Source organism: Monodelphis domestica, chromosome 8 (assembly GCF_027887165.1).
Source record: "Monodelphis domestica isolate mMonDom1 chromosome 8, mMonDom1.pri, whole genome shotgun sequence".
Taxonomy (NCBI): domain Eukaryota; kingdom Metazoa; phylum Chordata; class Mammalia; order Didelphimorphia; family Didelphidae; genus Monodelphis; species Monodelphis domestica.
In genome coordinates this window covers 27,417,864-27,434,803 of record NC_077234.1, presented here as the reverse complement: position 1 = coordinate 27,434,803, position 16,940 = coordinate 27,417,864, and positions in this window count along the sequence as shown.

The window sequence follows — 16,940 nt, the reverse complement described above, 5'->3', positions numbered from 1 at the left end:
ACCAGGGACAGATGGATTCACAGGAGAATTCTAACAAACTTTCAAATAACAATTAACTCTAATACTACATAAATTGTTTGAAAGAAGAGGTGGGGGGGGGGAGAATCCTTCCAAATTTCAGGAATAGTGGGGAAAAAAAACCGAGAAGCAAAATCATAGATCAATCTCCCTAATGAACATGGATAAAGTGAAAATAAATACTTGATCTAGAAATAAAGGATGATACCACAAACAAATTAAGGGAATATGGAAAAATTTACCCATCAGATTTGTGGATAAGGGGATAATTCATTACCAAATGAGACACGGAAACAAAGAACATTAAAAAATGAAATAGATACTTTTATTACATTAAATTAAAAAGGGATTTGTAGAAACAAAACCAATGCAATTAAGAATAGATATGAAACAACAAATTGCAGAGGGGTGGGGGGGGATTAAACCAAGTATCTCTAACAAGAGCACAATCTTTCAAATACATAGAAAACAAAGTCAAATTTATAAGAATGCAAAAGATTCCCAATAGATAAAGATATGTATGACCAGGCAGTTCTCAGAGGAAGAAATTAAAACCATAGTCATATGAACAAATTTCCCACAACACTATTTATAAGACAAAGGCACGTTAAAACAATTCTGAGATACCACCTCATACCTAGTGGACCGACTGATATAAATAAAAAAGCAAATGATGATTATAGAGGGGATATAGGAAAATTGAGATGCTAATACATTGTTGGTGGAACTATAACCTGATGTGACTATTCTGAGCAATATGGAACCAGGCTCAAAGGATCATAAAACTATGCATCACCTGACATCTAGCAATATCATTCTTTGGTTTGTATTCCAAAGATAGAGAAAATGTAAAAGGACTTGTAGAAAAAAATATGTTGTAGGGACACTTTTAGTAGTAGCAAAGAATTAGAAACTGGGAGGGTATTTGTCAATTGGGGAATGGCTGAACAAGTTATATTGTGTTGATGTAATGGATTACTATTGTGTCATTACAATGATAAACAGAATGAGTTCAGAAAAATTTGGAAAGACATATAAACTGATATAAAGTGAAGTGAGTAGAACTGGAATAAGAATGTGTGAGATAACAGAAATATTGTGCAATAGGCAATTGTGAAGCACTAAACTATTGTCAATAAAGAATGTTCCAAGATATCTTCAAAGGATTCATAATGAAAAATGCAATCCACAACCAAATAAACAACTGTTGCAGTCTGTTTTGAGATCAAAGTGTGCCATGTTCCATTTTATTTTTTTCATAAATTTTTATTGAATGTATGATGATTTTCTTCTGTCATGGTATGAGCAATATGGAAATATTTTTTGCATGAAAACACTGGCATAACCTATAACAGACTAAATAACACATGTGAGTAGAGGGAGGAACAGAATATGAATCATAACATGTCAGAAAACAATTATCAAAAATTGTTTCTATATGTAATTGAATAAAAGAGGAAGAAAAGAGAACATTAGAGACACACTTGCACTTTTGTCTCTCCAACTTTGTCCTGTCCAGGATCCTAATCCCTTTCTTCACATTCTCATGATCTTTCCATCTCTCCATTTTTGACTTTGTAGGCTTTGACCCCAATGAGTATGTGATTTACCATGGAGACCAGAAGAATTTGTAATTCTTTCAAGAGTTCTAGTTGGCCTGATGTTTCTGGGTGTTTCTCTCTCTGAGACTACCGAAGTTCTTCTAGCTTTTTCAGTCTATGTCATCTCCATCTCTTCCTTTTAGACTTAAAGACAAAGTACCATCATGGTTTGTTCCAAATAGGGTTGTAAAGGAAGAATGGAGAGCAGAACAAGAATACACCAGAAATCATAGAACCTCTGGGATAAAACCAATAACCCCCAATTCCAAAACCACTAGGATGAAGGAATGGAAGGGCCATCTTTTTTTTCAGCATCATTCAGTTTAGAAGACTCAAAGCTACAGAGAACTCAGTGGTCAGTAGAAACACAAGAGTTAGCCTAAGCATACTGTAGAATATCACATAAATTGACATGGATCTGAGAAGTCCCATGTAGCTGAGACACTGGAATAGAAAGAAGCCACATGACTAATCTTTGGTCTAGACCTTGGTGCTTTCTCTACTCTTGCAATTCCTCCACCAAAAAAAGATCTGAATTTACACTTTTTTTCAGAGGCAGGGCATAAACCTGAAACCTAAAGTTAATTGGAAAAAAGAAACTAGTGCTTTAAGGAGAAATGGCAATAAACTTATTTATTTGCAATGCAATCATTCAAAAGTGGGAGAGGGAACTTCCAAACTTCCAGAAAGGGAATTTATCTTGGTACTGGGGACAAAGAGACATTGCAGGCTAAAATGAGATTTGGAGCCCTTGGGGTTTTTAAGTGAATGAAAATGTGACATTCTCATTGAAGTCGTGGGCTTGAATTTGGTCATTTTTGCTACTGAAATGGCTTACATTGAAATATGTGCAGTCATGCATGCTGATTGGATGATTGTGGCCAAATTCAATTCCCTGGAGTTTTATACACATTGCCTCCTTTTCCTTAATAGATTTATTAATATAAAAAGTACTCTACTTTTAATGAATATTAATAACATATTAAAGTAGGAAATAATTAGATGGCTTATCAATGCTAATGCTTCAGAACATGGAAAGATAAAGGAATATGAGATAAATGAGATGCTCCTTCCTGTTGTATTTGAAATATGGTAACTTTATCCAACTGCATTGTCTTTTGGGAGCTTCTGACTCTTTTCTAAGAAAACTGCATAAATATCTAATAGATAAGAAAAAACTAATTCATATTAAAAACTGTTTGATTTTCAAATTAGAATGCCTTATTGGTAGAGAAACACTTTTAAAGCTACCTCGTATCATTTAACTATGCCCAGCATTATCTTTTTTACATTTCAGAAGATAAGGTTTTGAAAACATAAATTAAATTTTTCTGAAGTGTTTTTATAAGACTTAGCTTTGATCCCTGCTCTACACTCTCTATCCCAATCAGCATGCCATATTTGCCATATCATATACAGCATACTTCGCCTCTGTGCTTTTATACCATCTCTGTCAATTCCTCATGAGCATGCTCCTCATCCCATGATCAGAATATTCTTCCTATTTATACCATCCTCTTGGACTCCTCCATAAAGATCTCATTCAAGAGCCACGTCCTACAGACTTTTCTGCATTACCCCAGTGGTTATCACTTTCTACAAACAATGAAATATTTTGCATTTGTTCCATGAATGCATAATAATACCATGTCCTCCTCATGGTTCTGTGAAGATAAATGTCATATTTCTAAAGCTTTTGCAAACCTTAAAGTACTATATTAATGTTATTTATTATGATAATCATGACCATCATTGATTCGAGTAATAGTCATATAACACCAACTAAGCATTTCTCCTTTTCTCGTTACTAGATCAGAGTAAATTCTAAAAATGCTTTTCTCTATGGCTGATATAGAATAATAGTAGAACTAAATGAGATCCTCAAAGAATAATTATGAATTTATTATTAATTAAGAATTAATTAGTTAATTAATTTGAAATTAATTAATAAGTGAAAGAAGCTAAGGGAAATAGAGTAAGGGATTGTTATGTGAACCAAGGACCAAACCATCTGTAAAGACATAACAGCATTAACTTCTTAGTTCATGGTTCAAAGTTGATCCTTAATATCGTTTCAACTTTAAGGAAGCTAAGCCTGAATTTCTATCTGGCAGCTCTAGCCTTACCACGGTGACTTGTTGGATGCTGGACCAAGCTGGTGACAGCATTAGCCAATCAAGGCATTAGAGAACAGGAATGCCATTCTCAGGACCAAGGGATCAATAACAACATTGACATGTCCACAAGATATCATCTGGGTGTCAGGACATTAGTTCAATGCTGTGGATTGTAATTCTCTGATGAGAGAGAATCTACAAATGCCACATTTTGATTACTGCCCAATGATGAATGAAGAGTTTGGTGGAAATGAGTTTTTTATTATTATTCTAATATTTTTATTTGTTTGTTTTAGATATCTGAATAATTTGGATGCTATATTCTGGATGGTATAATCATCAATCAATCATTCCTATAAGCAAGACTATTTCAAAATGAAGGAAAGAAAAATCTTTCAAAATTTATATTTGTCTTTTATTTACATTTTACCTTTTACATAACTATCACATACCAGATGTAGCTGTATGAGGAATAAGTTTAACCATACATTATTAGTGGCTCCCCATTGCTCATAGGGAGAAAAATATCAAATCTAGGAGCTTAGTTTTCAAAGATTTTTCACAAATTGGCTTCCAGTAACTTTTCCTTTCTTAAGGAAATTAACTTAAACTATTCCATTTATGAGTATTTTCCAGCCAATATTACCAAATCATTTAACTTACCTGAATATTAGCTTTGCCATCTGTGAAATGGGAGTAATAAATATTGTAGTATCAATCTCATAGGCCACTGAAAGCATAACAATAAACAAAGAACTTTGCTAGACTCAGTGTGCCATAACATCTCCACTAGAGCAATGGAAAGAAAGAGAGATAATGATGGTGGATGTTAGGTGGGGATAAACAGCTAAACCAAAGATACATGGAGGATAGATAGATAGATAGATAGATAGATAGATAGATAGATAAAGAAATGATGAGGACTATCCTGTGAGGAGATATTATTTTGATCTGTTTTACTGTGAGTAAATAGATTTCAAGCTCCATTCTCTTGTCCTGGTTAATCCACTTAGTAAATAGCAAAGGTAAGATTAGAATCTGTCCCTTTGTGAACCCAAATATAGCATTCTAGGTAAAAAGGAAATATTTTAAAATTACCCTAATTTATCTAGTGATACTATTAAAATTAACCTTAGTAAGAACAAATTAATGATAATAATTAAAAAATTAAACTGTCAGCAACAAAGCATTATGAATCCTACAAGACTGAGTTTTCTTTTTTTTTAAATAATATTTTATTTGATCATTTCTAAGCATTATTCATTAAAGACAAAGATCATTTGCTTTCCTCCCCCCCAACCCCTATAGCCGACATGTGATTCCACTGGGTGTCACATGTGTTCTTGATTCGAACCCATTTCCATGTTGTTAATATTTGCATTAGAGTTTCGTTTAGAGTCTCTCCTCTGTCATGTCCCCTCAACCGCTGTAGTCAGGCAGTTGCTTTTCCTCGGTGTTTCCAATCCCATAGTTTATCCTTTCCTTATGAATAGTGTTTTTTTCTCCTAGATCCCTGCAAATTGTTCAGGGACATTACACCGCCACTAATGGAGAAGTCCATTACATTCAATTATACCACAGTGTGTTTGTCTCTGTGTACAATGTTCTCCTGGTTCTGCTCCTCTCGCTCTGCATCACTTCCTGGAGGTTGTTCCAGTCTCCATGGAATTCCTCCACTTTATTATTCCTTTTTGCACAATAGTATTCCATCACCAACATATACCACAATTTGCTCAACCATTCCCCAATTGATGGGCATCCCCTTGTTTTCCAGTTTTGGGCCACCACAAAGAGCGCAGCTATGAATATTTTTGTACAAGTCTTTGTGTCCATTATCTCTTTGGGGTACAGACCCAGCAGTGCTATGGCTGGGTCAAAGGGTAGATATTCTTTTGTCGCCCTTTGGGCATATTTCCAAATTGCCCTCCAGAATGGTTGGATCAATTCACAACTCCACCAGCAATGAATTAATGTCCCCACTTTGCCACATCCCCTCCAGCATTCATTACTTTCCTTTGCTATCATGCTAGCCAGTCTGCTTGGTGTGAGGTGATACCTCAGAGTTCTTTTGATTTGCATCTCTCTGATTATAAGAGATTTAGAACACTTTTTCATGTACTTATTAATAGTTTTGATTTCTTTATCTGAGAACTGCCTATCCATGTCCCTTGCCCATTTATCAATTGGAGAATGGCTTGATTTTTTGTACAATTGATTTAGCTCTTTATAAATTTGAGTAATTAAACCTTTGTCAGAGGTTTCTATGAAGAATTTTTCCCAATTTGTTGTTTCCCTTCTGATTTTAGTTACATTGGTTTTGTTTGTACAAAAGCTTTTTAATTTGATGTAGTCAAAATTATTTATTTTACATTTTGTGATTCTTTCTATGTCTTGATTGGTTTTAAAGTCTTTCCCCTCCCAAAGGTCTGACATGTATACTATTCTGTGTTTACCCAATTTACTTATGGTTTCCTTCTTTATGTTTAATTCATTGACCCATTTTGAATTTATCTTGGTGTAGGGTGTGAGGTGTTGATTAATTCCTAATCTCTCCCACACTGTCTTCCAATTTTCCCAGCAGTTTTTATCGAATAGTGGATTTTTGTCCCAAAAGCTGGGATCTTTGAGTTTATCGTATACTGTCTTGCTGAGGTCGCTTTCCCCCAGTCTATTCCACTGATCTTCCTTTCTGTTTTTTAGCCAGTGCCAAATTGTTTTGATGACTGCTACTTTGTAATATAGTTTAAGGTCTGGGACTGCAAGGCCCCCATCATATGTGTTTTTTTTTTCATTATTTCCCTGGATATCCTTGATCTTTTGTTATTCCAAATGAATTTTGTTATGTTTTTTTTCTAAATCAGTAAAGAAATATTTTGGGAGTTCAATGGGTATGGCACTAAATAGAAAAATAAGTTTGGGTAGGATGGTCATTTTTATTATATTGGCTCGTCCTATCCATGAGAAGTTAATGTTTTTCCAATTGTTCAAGTCTAGTTTTAATTGTGTGGAGAGTGCTTTGTATTTGTGTTCATATAGTCTTGTGTTTGTCTCGGGAGATAGATTCCTAAGTATTTTATTTTGTCTAAGGTGATTTTGAATGGGATTTCTCTTTCTAGTTTTTGCTGCTGAGCTGTGTTGGAGATATATAGAAAAGCTGATGACTTATGTGGGTTTATTTTGTATCCTGCAACTTTGCTAAAGTTGTTGATTATTTCAATTAGCTTTTTGGTTGAATCTCTAGAATTCTTTAAGTAGACCATCATGTCATCTGCAAAGAGTGATAACTTGGTCTCCTCCTTGCCTATTTTGATGTCTTCAATTTCTTTTTCTTCTCTAATTGCTACTGCTAGTGTTTCTAGAACAATGTCAAATAGTAGAGGTGATAATGGGCATCCTTGTTTCACTCCTGATCTTATTGGGAATGCATCTAGTTTATCCCCATTGCAGATGATATTAGCTTATGGTTTATTATTTTTAGGAACGACCCTTCTATTCCTATGCTTTCTAGTGTTTTTAATAGGAATAGGTGTTGTATTTTATCAAAGTCTTTTTCTGCGTCTATTGAGATAATCATGTGATTTTTGTCAGTTTTCTTGTTAATGTGGTCAATTATGTGGATGGTTTTCCTAATATTGAACCAGCCCTGCATCCCTGGTATAAATCCTATTTGATCATGATGGATGACCCTTGTTATCACTTGCTGGAGTCTTTTTGCTAGTATCCTATTTAAGATTTTTGCATCTATATTCATTAGGGAGATTGGTCTATAGTTTTCTTTCTCTGTTTTTGACCTGCCTGGTTTTGGAATCAGTACCATGTTTGTGTCGTAAAAGGAGTTTGGTAGAACTCCCTCTTTGCTTATTATGTCAAATAATTTGTATATTATTGGGATTAACTGTTCTCTGAATGTTTGATAGAATTCACTGGTGAATCCATCAGGCCCTGGGGATTTTTTCTTAGGAAGTTCTTTGATGGCTTTTTGGATTTCATTATCTGATATGGGATTATTTAAGAATTCTATTTCCTCTTCTGTTAGTCTAGGCAGTTTGTATTTTTGTATATATTCATCCATATCACCTAAGTTGGTGTATTTATTGCCATATAATTGGGCAAAGTAATTTCTAATGATTGCCTTAATTTCCTCTTCATTGGAGGTGCTGTCCCCCTTTTCCTCTTTGATGCTATTAATTTGCTTTTCTTCCTTCCTTTTTTAAATTAGATTGACCAGTACTTTGTCTATTTTGTTTGTTTTTTCAAAGTACCAGCTTCTTGTCTTATTTATTAAATCAATAGTTCTATCACTTTCGATCTTATTAATTTCTCCCTTAATTTTTAGGATTTCTAGTTTGGTTTTCTGTGGGGGTTTTTAATTTGATCGCTTTCAAGTTTTTTTATTTGCATTCCCAATTTATTGATCTCTGCTCTCCCTAGTTTGTTGATGTATGCACTCAGGGATATGAATTTACCTCTGATAACCGCTTTGGCAGCATCCCGAACGGTTTGAAAGGATGTCTCACCATTGTCATTTTCCTTGATAAAATTATTAAGTTTTTTTATGGTTTCTTCTCTAACTAAACAATTTTGGAGTATCATATTGTTTAATTTTCAATTAGTTTTTGATTTGGTTTTCCATGTACCTTTACTGATCATTATTTTTATTGCCTTGTGGTCTGAGAAGGCTGCATTTATTATTTCTGCTTTTCTGCATTTGTGGTCTATGTTTCTGTGACCTAATGTATGGTCAATTTTTGTGAATGTGCCATGTGGTGCTGAGAAGAAGGTATATTCCTTTTTATCCATATTTATTTTTCTCCATATGTCTATTAATTCTAATTTTTCTAAGATTTCATTCATTTCTTTCACCTCTTTCTTATTTATTTTTTGGTTTGATTTATCTAAATTTGATATTGGTTGGTTTAAGTCTCCCACTAATATGGTTTTACTGTTTATTTCTCCCTTCAATTCTCCTAGTTTCTCCATTAGAAATCTGGGTGCTATATTATTTGGTGCATACATTTTGATTAGTGATATTTCCTCATTATCTAATGTCCCTATTAACAAAATATAATTACCTTCCCTATCCCTTTTGATCAGGTCTATTTTTGCTTTGGCTTTATCAGATATCATGATTACCACTCCTGCCTTCTTTCTGTCAGTTGAGGCCCAGAAGGTCTTACTCCATCCTTTAATTCTGACCTTGTGGGTGTCAACCCGCCTCATGTGTGTTTCTTGAAGACAACATATGGTATGGTTTTGGATTCTAATCCATTCTGCTATTAGTCTACATTTTATGGGTGAGTTCATCCCATTCACATTCAAAGTTATCACTGTCATTTGTGGACTCCCTGGCATTTTGATATCCTTCCCTAATTCTAACCTTTTCTTCTTCGGCTCTACCTTTTAGTCCAGTGATTTACTTTGAATCAGTCCCCCTTGTCCCCTCCCTTGATATGTTTCCCTTTTTAGTCCCTCCCTTTTTGTTCCCTCCCCTTTCCCCCTCTCTTTCCCTCCCCTTTTGTTTTCCCTTTCCCCCTCCCCCCCCCCTGGTTTTCCCTTCTCCCTACCCTTGTTGGGTAAGATAGAATTCAAGATCCCAATGGATCTGGATGTTTTTCCCTCTCAGAATTGATTTCCCTGAGAGTAAGGTTTAAGTAAAAATTCTCTTCCTCTCCTTCTTATAGGAGTTTTTCTTCCCCTCCCCTTCCCATGTGAATCTTTGTGTGAGAATGATTATTCTATTTGGTCTTTCTTTCCCCACTATTTACACATTACATTTTCCCCACATGTTAGTATACATAGATTGATATAAATGTAGTCCTTATAGAAGAGAGTTTGAGTAAAAGAAGAAGATATTTTTTTTCCTTTTCCCTTTCCTTCATATTTACCTTTTCAGATATTCCTTGCTCTTTGATTTTTGATATCGAACTTTCCACAGAGCTCTGGTCCTTTCATTGCAAAAAGTTGGAAATCTTCTATTTTGTTGAATGCCCATACTTTCCCTTGGAAGTATATAGTCAGTTTTGATGGGTAGCTGATTCATGGTTGAAGACCCAGCTCTCTTGCCTTTCTGAAGATCATGTTCCATGCCTTACAATCATTCAGAGTAGAACTTGCAAGGTCTTGGGTGACCCTGATTGGCATTCCTTTATATCTAAATTGTCTTTTTCTGGCTTCTTGTAGGATTTTTTCTTTTGTTTGAGAGTTTTGGAATTTGGCAATTACATTCCTGGGAGTTGTCTTTTGGGGGTTTAGTGTAGAGGGTGTTCTGTGAGCTCTGTCAGTGGCTGTATTGCCCCCTTATTCTAAAATCACTGGGCAAATTTCTTTGATTATCTCTTGTATTACGATGTCAAGTTTGGTGTTTATTTCTGGCTTTTCTGGAAGTCCAATTATTCTTAAATTAACTCTTCTCCCTCTATTTTCCAAATCTGTCACTTTGTCAGTGAGATATTTTATGTTCTCTTCTAATTTCTTGGTCTTTTGGCTTTGCTTTATTAATTCTTGCTTTAAAGCCTGGTTTTCTTTTACAGTTTGGTCAAACTGGTTTTGTAGATGTGTGAATTTATTTTGCATTATTTCCCATTTTTTCTCCCAAAAGGCTTCCATCTTTTTGTTCATTTCAGATTCAAATTCTTCATGGGTTTGTGGAGAGTTTCCATTTCCTTTGGAAGGTTTCGGAGCATTTGCTTATGTTTCCTCTTCTATCTCCTCTCTGTTTTGTATTTTTGCTCCATAAAATGTGTCCAAAGTCGCCCCCTTCTTCTTGTTTCTTTTGGAATTTTGGGGCTTTTGTGCTTCTGTGTAGTTTGCCATCTCTATCTGAGTGGGGAGGATTAGCTTTTCTTATCTCTGTCTGGTGTTCAGAGGTTTTAGACCTAGGCAGATTGTCTGTTCTATGCAATTGTTGTTCTGTCTTCCCGGGAAGCCAGGAGTTGCTGGTGTGTCCCTGTTACTGCCCTCCTCTCCTTGGCACCCTCCTGATGCTTCTCCTTTGCCTTACTTCCAAGCTCTAAGCCTAGCTTGGCCCTTGTTCCTGTGCCTTAGCTGGCCAGCTCCTGCACTCTGCGGCGGAAGGGGCCTTGGCTTCCTGGAGCTCCGAGGGCTCCTAATGAGATTAGCTTTCCCTGGGTTGAATTTAGTATGCCTTGAGACAGGGACTTTTTTCGTGAGACTCCAATGGAAGGATCCAACCAGGGGGTTACAAGCTCCCCCCTCTCTCTATGTTTCCTTGCTGTCTGGGTGCCCCCTCGGCTAGGTCAGGTTGTTTTCAGGATGTGGCCTTCAGAATAGCCGGCTCCCGAGGCCCTTTTGCTATCCCTTAGGGTTGCTGTTGTTCCAGACAACCCTGCTCTCTGAGGGGGAGGGGCCGTGGCTTCCCAGAGCTCTGAGGGCTCCTCCCAGGGGGTTATGAGCTCCCCCTTCTCTCTCTGTTTCCCTGCTGTCTGGGTGCCCCCTCGACTGGGTCAGGTTGCTTTCAGGATGTGGCCTTCAGAATAGCAGGCCATGGGACTCTGAGGTTGCCTCTGCTGCCTTGGACTCAGACTCGGCAATCTGGGTTGGGGGGGGGATGGGTCCTGGGACCTTCCTTCTGCCTACCCCTTAGGTCCGAGTGTTCTCGAGTTCTGGCTTCTGGGGGGGGGCATACCTTTCGATCCAGGTCCAGGTCCAGGAGGAGGACTCCTGGGGTCTATGCTGTTGATCGTTTTGGATTTCGAGTCCCTAGGAGCATTCGGTTTGAGATTGGTAAGGAAGGGTTTCAGGAGATCTGGACTTTAGCTTTCTCTAAGCCGCCATCTTGACCAGAAGTTTCAAGACTGATTTTTCAAAGAATCTTATATTTGGAATTTTGATGTTATCAAGTGGAACATTCTTTTTAATTATGGGAATATCTCTTCCAACACCCAATTGGGAGAAATCTCTCTCTCACAAAGAATCCATTCTTGATTTCCTTTTACCTGTTCTAATTCTTAATTTTGTCATTAAGTCCAAATCTAATGCACTGGATCATCCATTTTGGCATCTTGGCTCAGTCTACTGATGTTGTATCAATAAGTTGCAGGAGGTGAGAGGAAAGGTGCTAGGATTGGAGTAAGATCCTGTTCTGATATTTACTATCTGTGTTACCATGGACAATTTACTTCACATCTGTGAGCCTCACCCTTTCCTCCTATAAAATTGGGATATAACTTAAGTACATAAGCTCAAGTGACATACATTTTTGAAATCACTATGAAAATTTTACATTGCTATAGACATTTTCCTTATACTAAAGTCTATTAGATCTTATGTGACAAATTTAGAAATATTTGAATACCACCATGATTTTGTCCTTGAGATTTCTCTTTTTCAGGTTTAGAAGCCTGAGGTCCAAAACCTGTCCCTCACTTTATACTTTCTCAGAATGGAGAACTCATTAAGAATTGTACTACTCCAAACTAGTCAAACAATTTCAGGATATAGTGAGACAATTATTGCTTAAATTCTGGTCACCACATTTCTATTCATTTATTCCAAAATCTTTGGCATGTGTAAAGGGGGGAGACAGGTACATTACAATTTTCTAAGCATTGAAGTTGAGTTAACTGAGATAGATATGAATCATATGAATTCTGTCTTTTTTCATGTATCATGGAAGCTTTTCAGTATTCTTTGATTGTAAGTGAAAGTCTTTCCATTTATCTCTCTTAAATTTTTCTTTCTCATTCTTAGCTCATTATTATAGATTTTTCATGAGTTGGCAATCCAGCATTTCTATTCTATTGCCCTCTACTCTCAACTTTAGATTACCTGCAGATTTTATTAGGATGCCTTCTTTTCTCCAAATATTTAATAAAAATGTTGAACAGTAAAGGTCAAAGGAAAGAACCTTACTCAGCCCCTACATGTGAACAGTAATTAACAAATCCCCTCTATCAGTTATTGACTCTTATTTCTTCCTCCATATATTACCTCAAAATCCACATTTTCTTGAGTAACTTATTCTTAATGAGTTTACTCCTATTCTTATTCTTTTCCTCTGCCTTCCCATTGTTTTTCTGTGTCTAGAAATGACTATTTTATTCTACTAGAATCAAGTAGATTTCTTGATCTCATCTGTTCCTTTCACCCAGGGTACTGAAAAAAAATGTTGAGAGGAACAGTATCTGGAAGACTTAGCTAGATAAATACTCTGAAGTGACTTTGATTCATTAATCATCATTCTTTGAGTAAAGTCTACCAGCCAATTCCAAGTCCATTTATAATCTGTCTTCTATATTAAAACTTCTAAACACAGCAGTGACCAATAAACATGACCCACAATATTCCTGAGAATGACCAGAACCAGACCCAAATATAGATCCCTTTTGCCTTTGATGTTTAATGTGAATTTAAAGGGAAAATATAATCATCTGATTTTCTAAAGTCAATATGCCCCTTCTGGATCATTTTGTGTTATTTAGTAGACCTACTTTGTGCTTAACTTAACATTACCAGTCTACACCTTGTGTCTCTAAATTGCTACTATCAAGAAAACATTTGTTAAATATCTTGTTGAAATCCAGTTTTTCCCTATATTTATTCCTTTCCCTCAATCACTTAGTAATTCTGTCAAAAACTAAAATGAGGTTAATGTGGCAAGACTTGTTCTTAATAAACCCATGCTGGCTTTAATGATCATTCATTTTCTCTTGAATATGTCATAGCAGATATAAGGGGTCCTACTCTCCTGTTAATTATTGTGATTATCATTCAATTTAACATGTGAACATAATTCCTCCATGAAAAATATCAAAACTGGAATTTATATTTATAGAGTCATAAAAATTTAGGCCCACAATCATCTCATCAATCAAATAATATTTGGTAAGCAACTACTATGTGTTGAATCTTCTGCTAATAATTAGGAATATAAAGAGGAAAATCTATTATCTTGGAGAACACACAGTTTAATTGGAGAAATGAACTGAAAACTGCTATTTACAATATATACAGGATATATATATATATATATATATATGCAATTAAATGGGTTCATCTCAGAGGGAAGGCATTTGGATTCAGAAGTTTCTTGTAGATTTCTTGTAGAGGATTTCACTGTTATTTAAAGGGAGACAAAGAGTCTAAGAGACCAAGATGAGGAAAGAGATAATCCCAGTTATAAAGAAAATCTATGGAAAATTCCCAGTCTGGAAATGGAGCATTTTGTGCACAGAATAGGAAAGAGATCACTGTTGTTTGAAAGGGAGAGGGCCAGACCTCCATTTTAGAAATATATACTTGATAGCTGAGTGGTAAATGGACTGGAGAGTGGAAAGATTTAAGATGAGGAAAACAACTAGGAAGCTTCTGAAATATTCCATGTGTGATAGGATGAATTTTCCCTCAGAGGTTGTTTCTGTGTCAGAGAAGAATCAGAGGTTATATTCAAAGCATGTTACAAAGGTTGAAAATATAGGACTTGGCCACTGATTGCATATGGGAGGTGGGGACAGGATGATACTGAGATGTTGAACTTTAGAAACGGTATGGTTTGTGATATCCACAAAATAATAATAACATTAAGAAAAAGGAGAGGGTTTAGGAGAAAAGAAATAATGAGTATTATTTTAGATATTTTGAGTTTAAGATATCTATTAGACATTCCATTCAATGTGTCTAAAAAGCAATTGGAAATGTTTGAGTAAGTGTTGAGAGACATCAAAGGCCATAAAAGTAGATTGAGCATCTTTTGCATAAAGGGAATTATTGAAATTTCTGATGAGATTGTCAGATGAAACAGAAAAGCGGGAGAAGAGAAAATGGCTAAGGAGAGAGCCTTGGGGGACCACCACTGTTCATGGATGGGACATAGATGATAGTGTGGCAGTCAGAAAGGCCTTAGTTCAAAATACCCCCACCCCAAGACACATAGTAATTGTGTAGCCCTGGGAAAATCTCTTAACTGTTTTACTCTATCTTGGCCTCAGTTTCTTTTTTTATAAAACAGGGAAAATAACAGCCATAGTTCAGGTTTGTCAGGAGAATAGAATGAAATAAAGCATGTAAATTATTTTGAAATGTTCAAATTCTACATCAACTATTATTTTCTCTACTTATCTATATTCATGTATACTTACAGACAAATCTCTGAGTAGAACCCAATCTAGATTTCCATAACTAATTATTTTAACATATAAAGTATATTTATGAAAGATAGTGCCAGAGATAGTGGCTCACAGAGACAAAGATACTCAGCCATGGAGATAAATACAGAGAGACAGAGTCAGAGAGAGAAGAGTGAGAGACAGAAAAGACAAATTAATGAAGCCCTCTTGTTAACCAATTGAGGAAAGTGAAGCATAAGGAGATTAAATTACTGCTCTCCGATTCCCATAGGAGTGAAAATTGGGATAGAATTATGTTTCTAATATAATATAAGAACTTACATCATATTGTAACTCAGTGCTGTATCTGACATATGATGCTTCCCTCAAGGAAACTAAGTACCTGGGGAGTATCCAAATGAAACTGATGAAGGATCTTAAGATTATGACATATGATAATCAACTGAAAGAACTGGGAAATTTAACTCCAATGAAAGAGTGCCTGGGGATGTGGGTGGGGGCTCTAAGAGCCACCTTCATGTATTTAAAGAACTGACTTGTGTAAGAGGGAATCAAATGGAAACATGGAAAGGGAGAAACGAAGTCTAGAGGTCCCCAAAATGAACATTTGGGCTATAGGAAAGCAATGCCTTCCTAATAATTAGGGATATTTAAAAATAGAAAGGATTGCCTGGGAAATGAGTATATCCTTATCGACTTGAAGTCCCCGAGCCAATGACAAACTTCTCATTTTTGCTATGCAATCCATTTTAATTCAGGTACATTTGATGTCCACTGAGGATGTTCCACCTATGAGATTTTTCTGTTTAATGATTGTGTGAAAATACATAAACTCAAACATCTCCAACCCATACCCAAACCAACTCCTAATAAGTATTAATAGTATGATGATCAGTGTTGTTATCAACAAACAAGGATTAATTCTTACTATGTACTTAGCATTTTGCAGCTAATAATTACTATATTTAACAATAACAAAATTATTAAATTTAACAAAAATGTGTAACACAATCATATTAATAAATATATGTTAGGGTCCTTACAAAACTTGAATTTCATCTCTTTATCTTTACTGCAGCCTGTGATGACATGTCAAAATTCTGTAGTGTAATAATAATAAATAACCAAATAGAAGAAAAAGCAATGAGCAGCTTTCAGACCATTATGAAGCCCGTTAAAAGGCTATCACCTTAGAAGATAAATTTCATTCATGTATCCAGGGCAAAGAGACAGAGTAGAGAGAACTATAAAAAAATAAAATAAAATAAAACAAGTTCCCTTTGGCTCAATGGGAAAAGAGTGATTGAGGAGCCTTTGACAGAGTTGCAGCAGGCTAGACACAGGACAGACAACCAAAGGTGTTGCCTGATCCCCTGGAGACTTTGTTGTAGCTCACCTGGTTTCTTCTCAGTTCTTCTGACAATAAGGTGAGATGCAGGTCTGTCTCCAAGAATGGGAGTGAGGGTCCTTCACTACAATATTTTGGGCCAGATTCCCAAAACAATAGAGACCAAAGAAAGTGTGGCATTTGAGCTGTGCTCAGCCTGGCTTCAAAGTAGGTACTTAATATATTGAAAAATGTCTTGAGATTTGGAGAGGGTTTTTTTCCTCCTGTTTTCTGTTAACAATTTCTTGTATCCCTAAAGGAATGTGCGGCAATATACCATCATCAGTGTGGTACATGGGCTTAGAAGATGAGTTATTTGTACAGCAAAAGCCTAAAGCTAAACCCCGTCTCAGTCTTTCGTTCAACTTCAGCATTGCCTCTGCAGCACTTATTTATATTTCAATAACATTTCAAGGATCTGTAAATTCATCATGGTGCTTACTTTTTCCATTTTAGATCACAAATGACCCCCACCACCCACTTAGGAGAGAGTCAGAGAATAACACAAGTATAGCAAATCAGAGTCAGAGACATCTCAGGGTTATTTAGTTCAACTTGTTCAAAAATTCCTTATTCACCACATTAAAACAAGGAATCACTCAAGTTTTCTTGAAGATTTCTGTTCAGAACAGCCCTAATATATCCTCAGATTGGCCCTTCCAATTTAAATCACTATTATAGTTAGGAATATTTTCCCCTTTGAATCACACCATTCTATAGCTTATGTCTATAT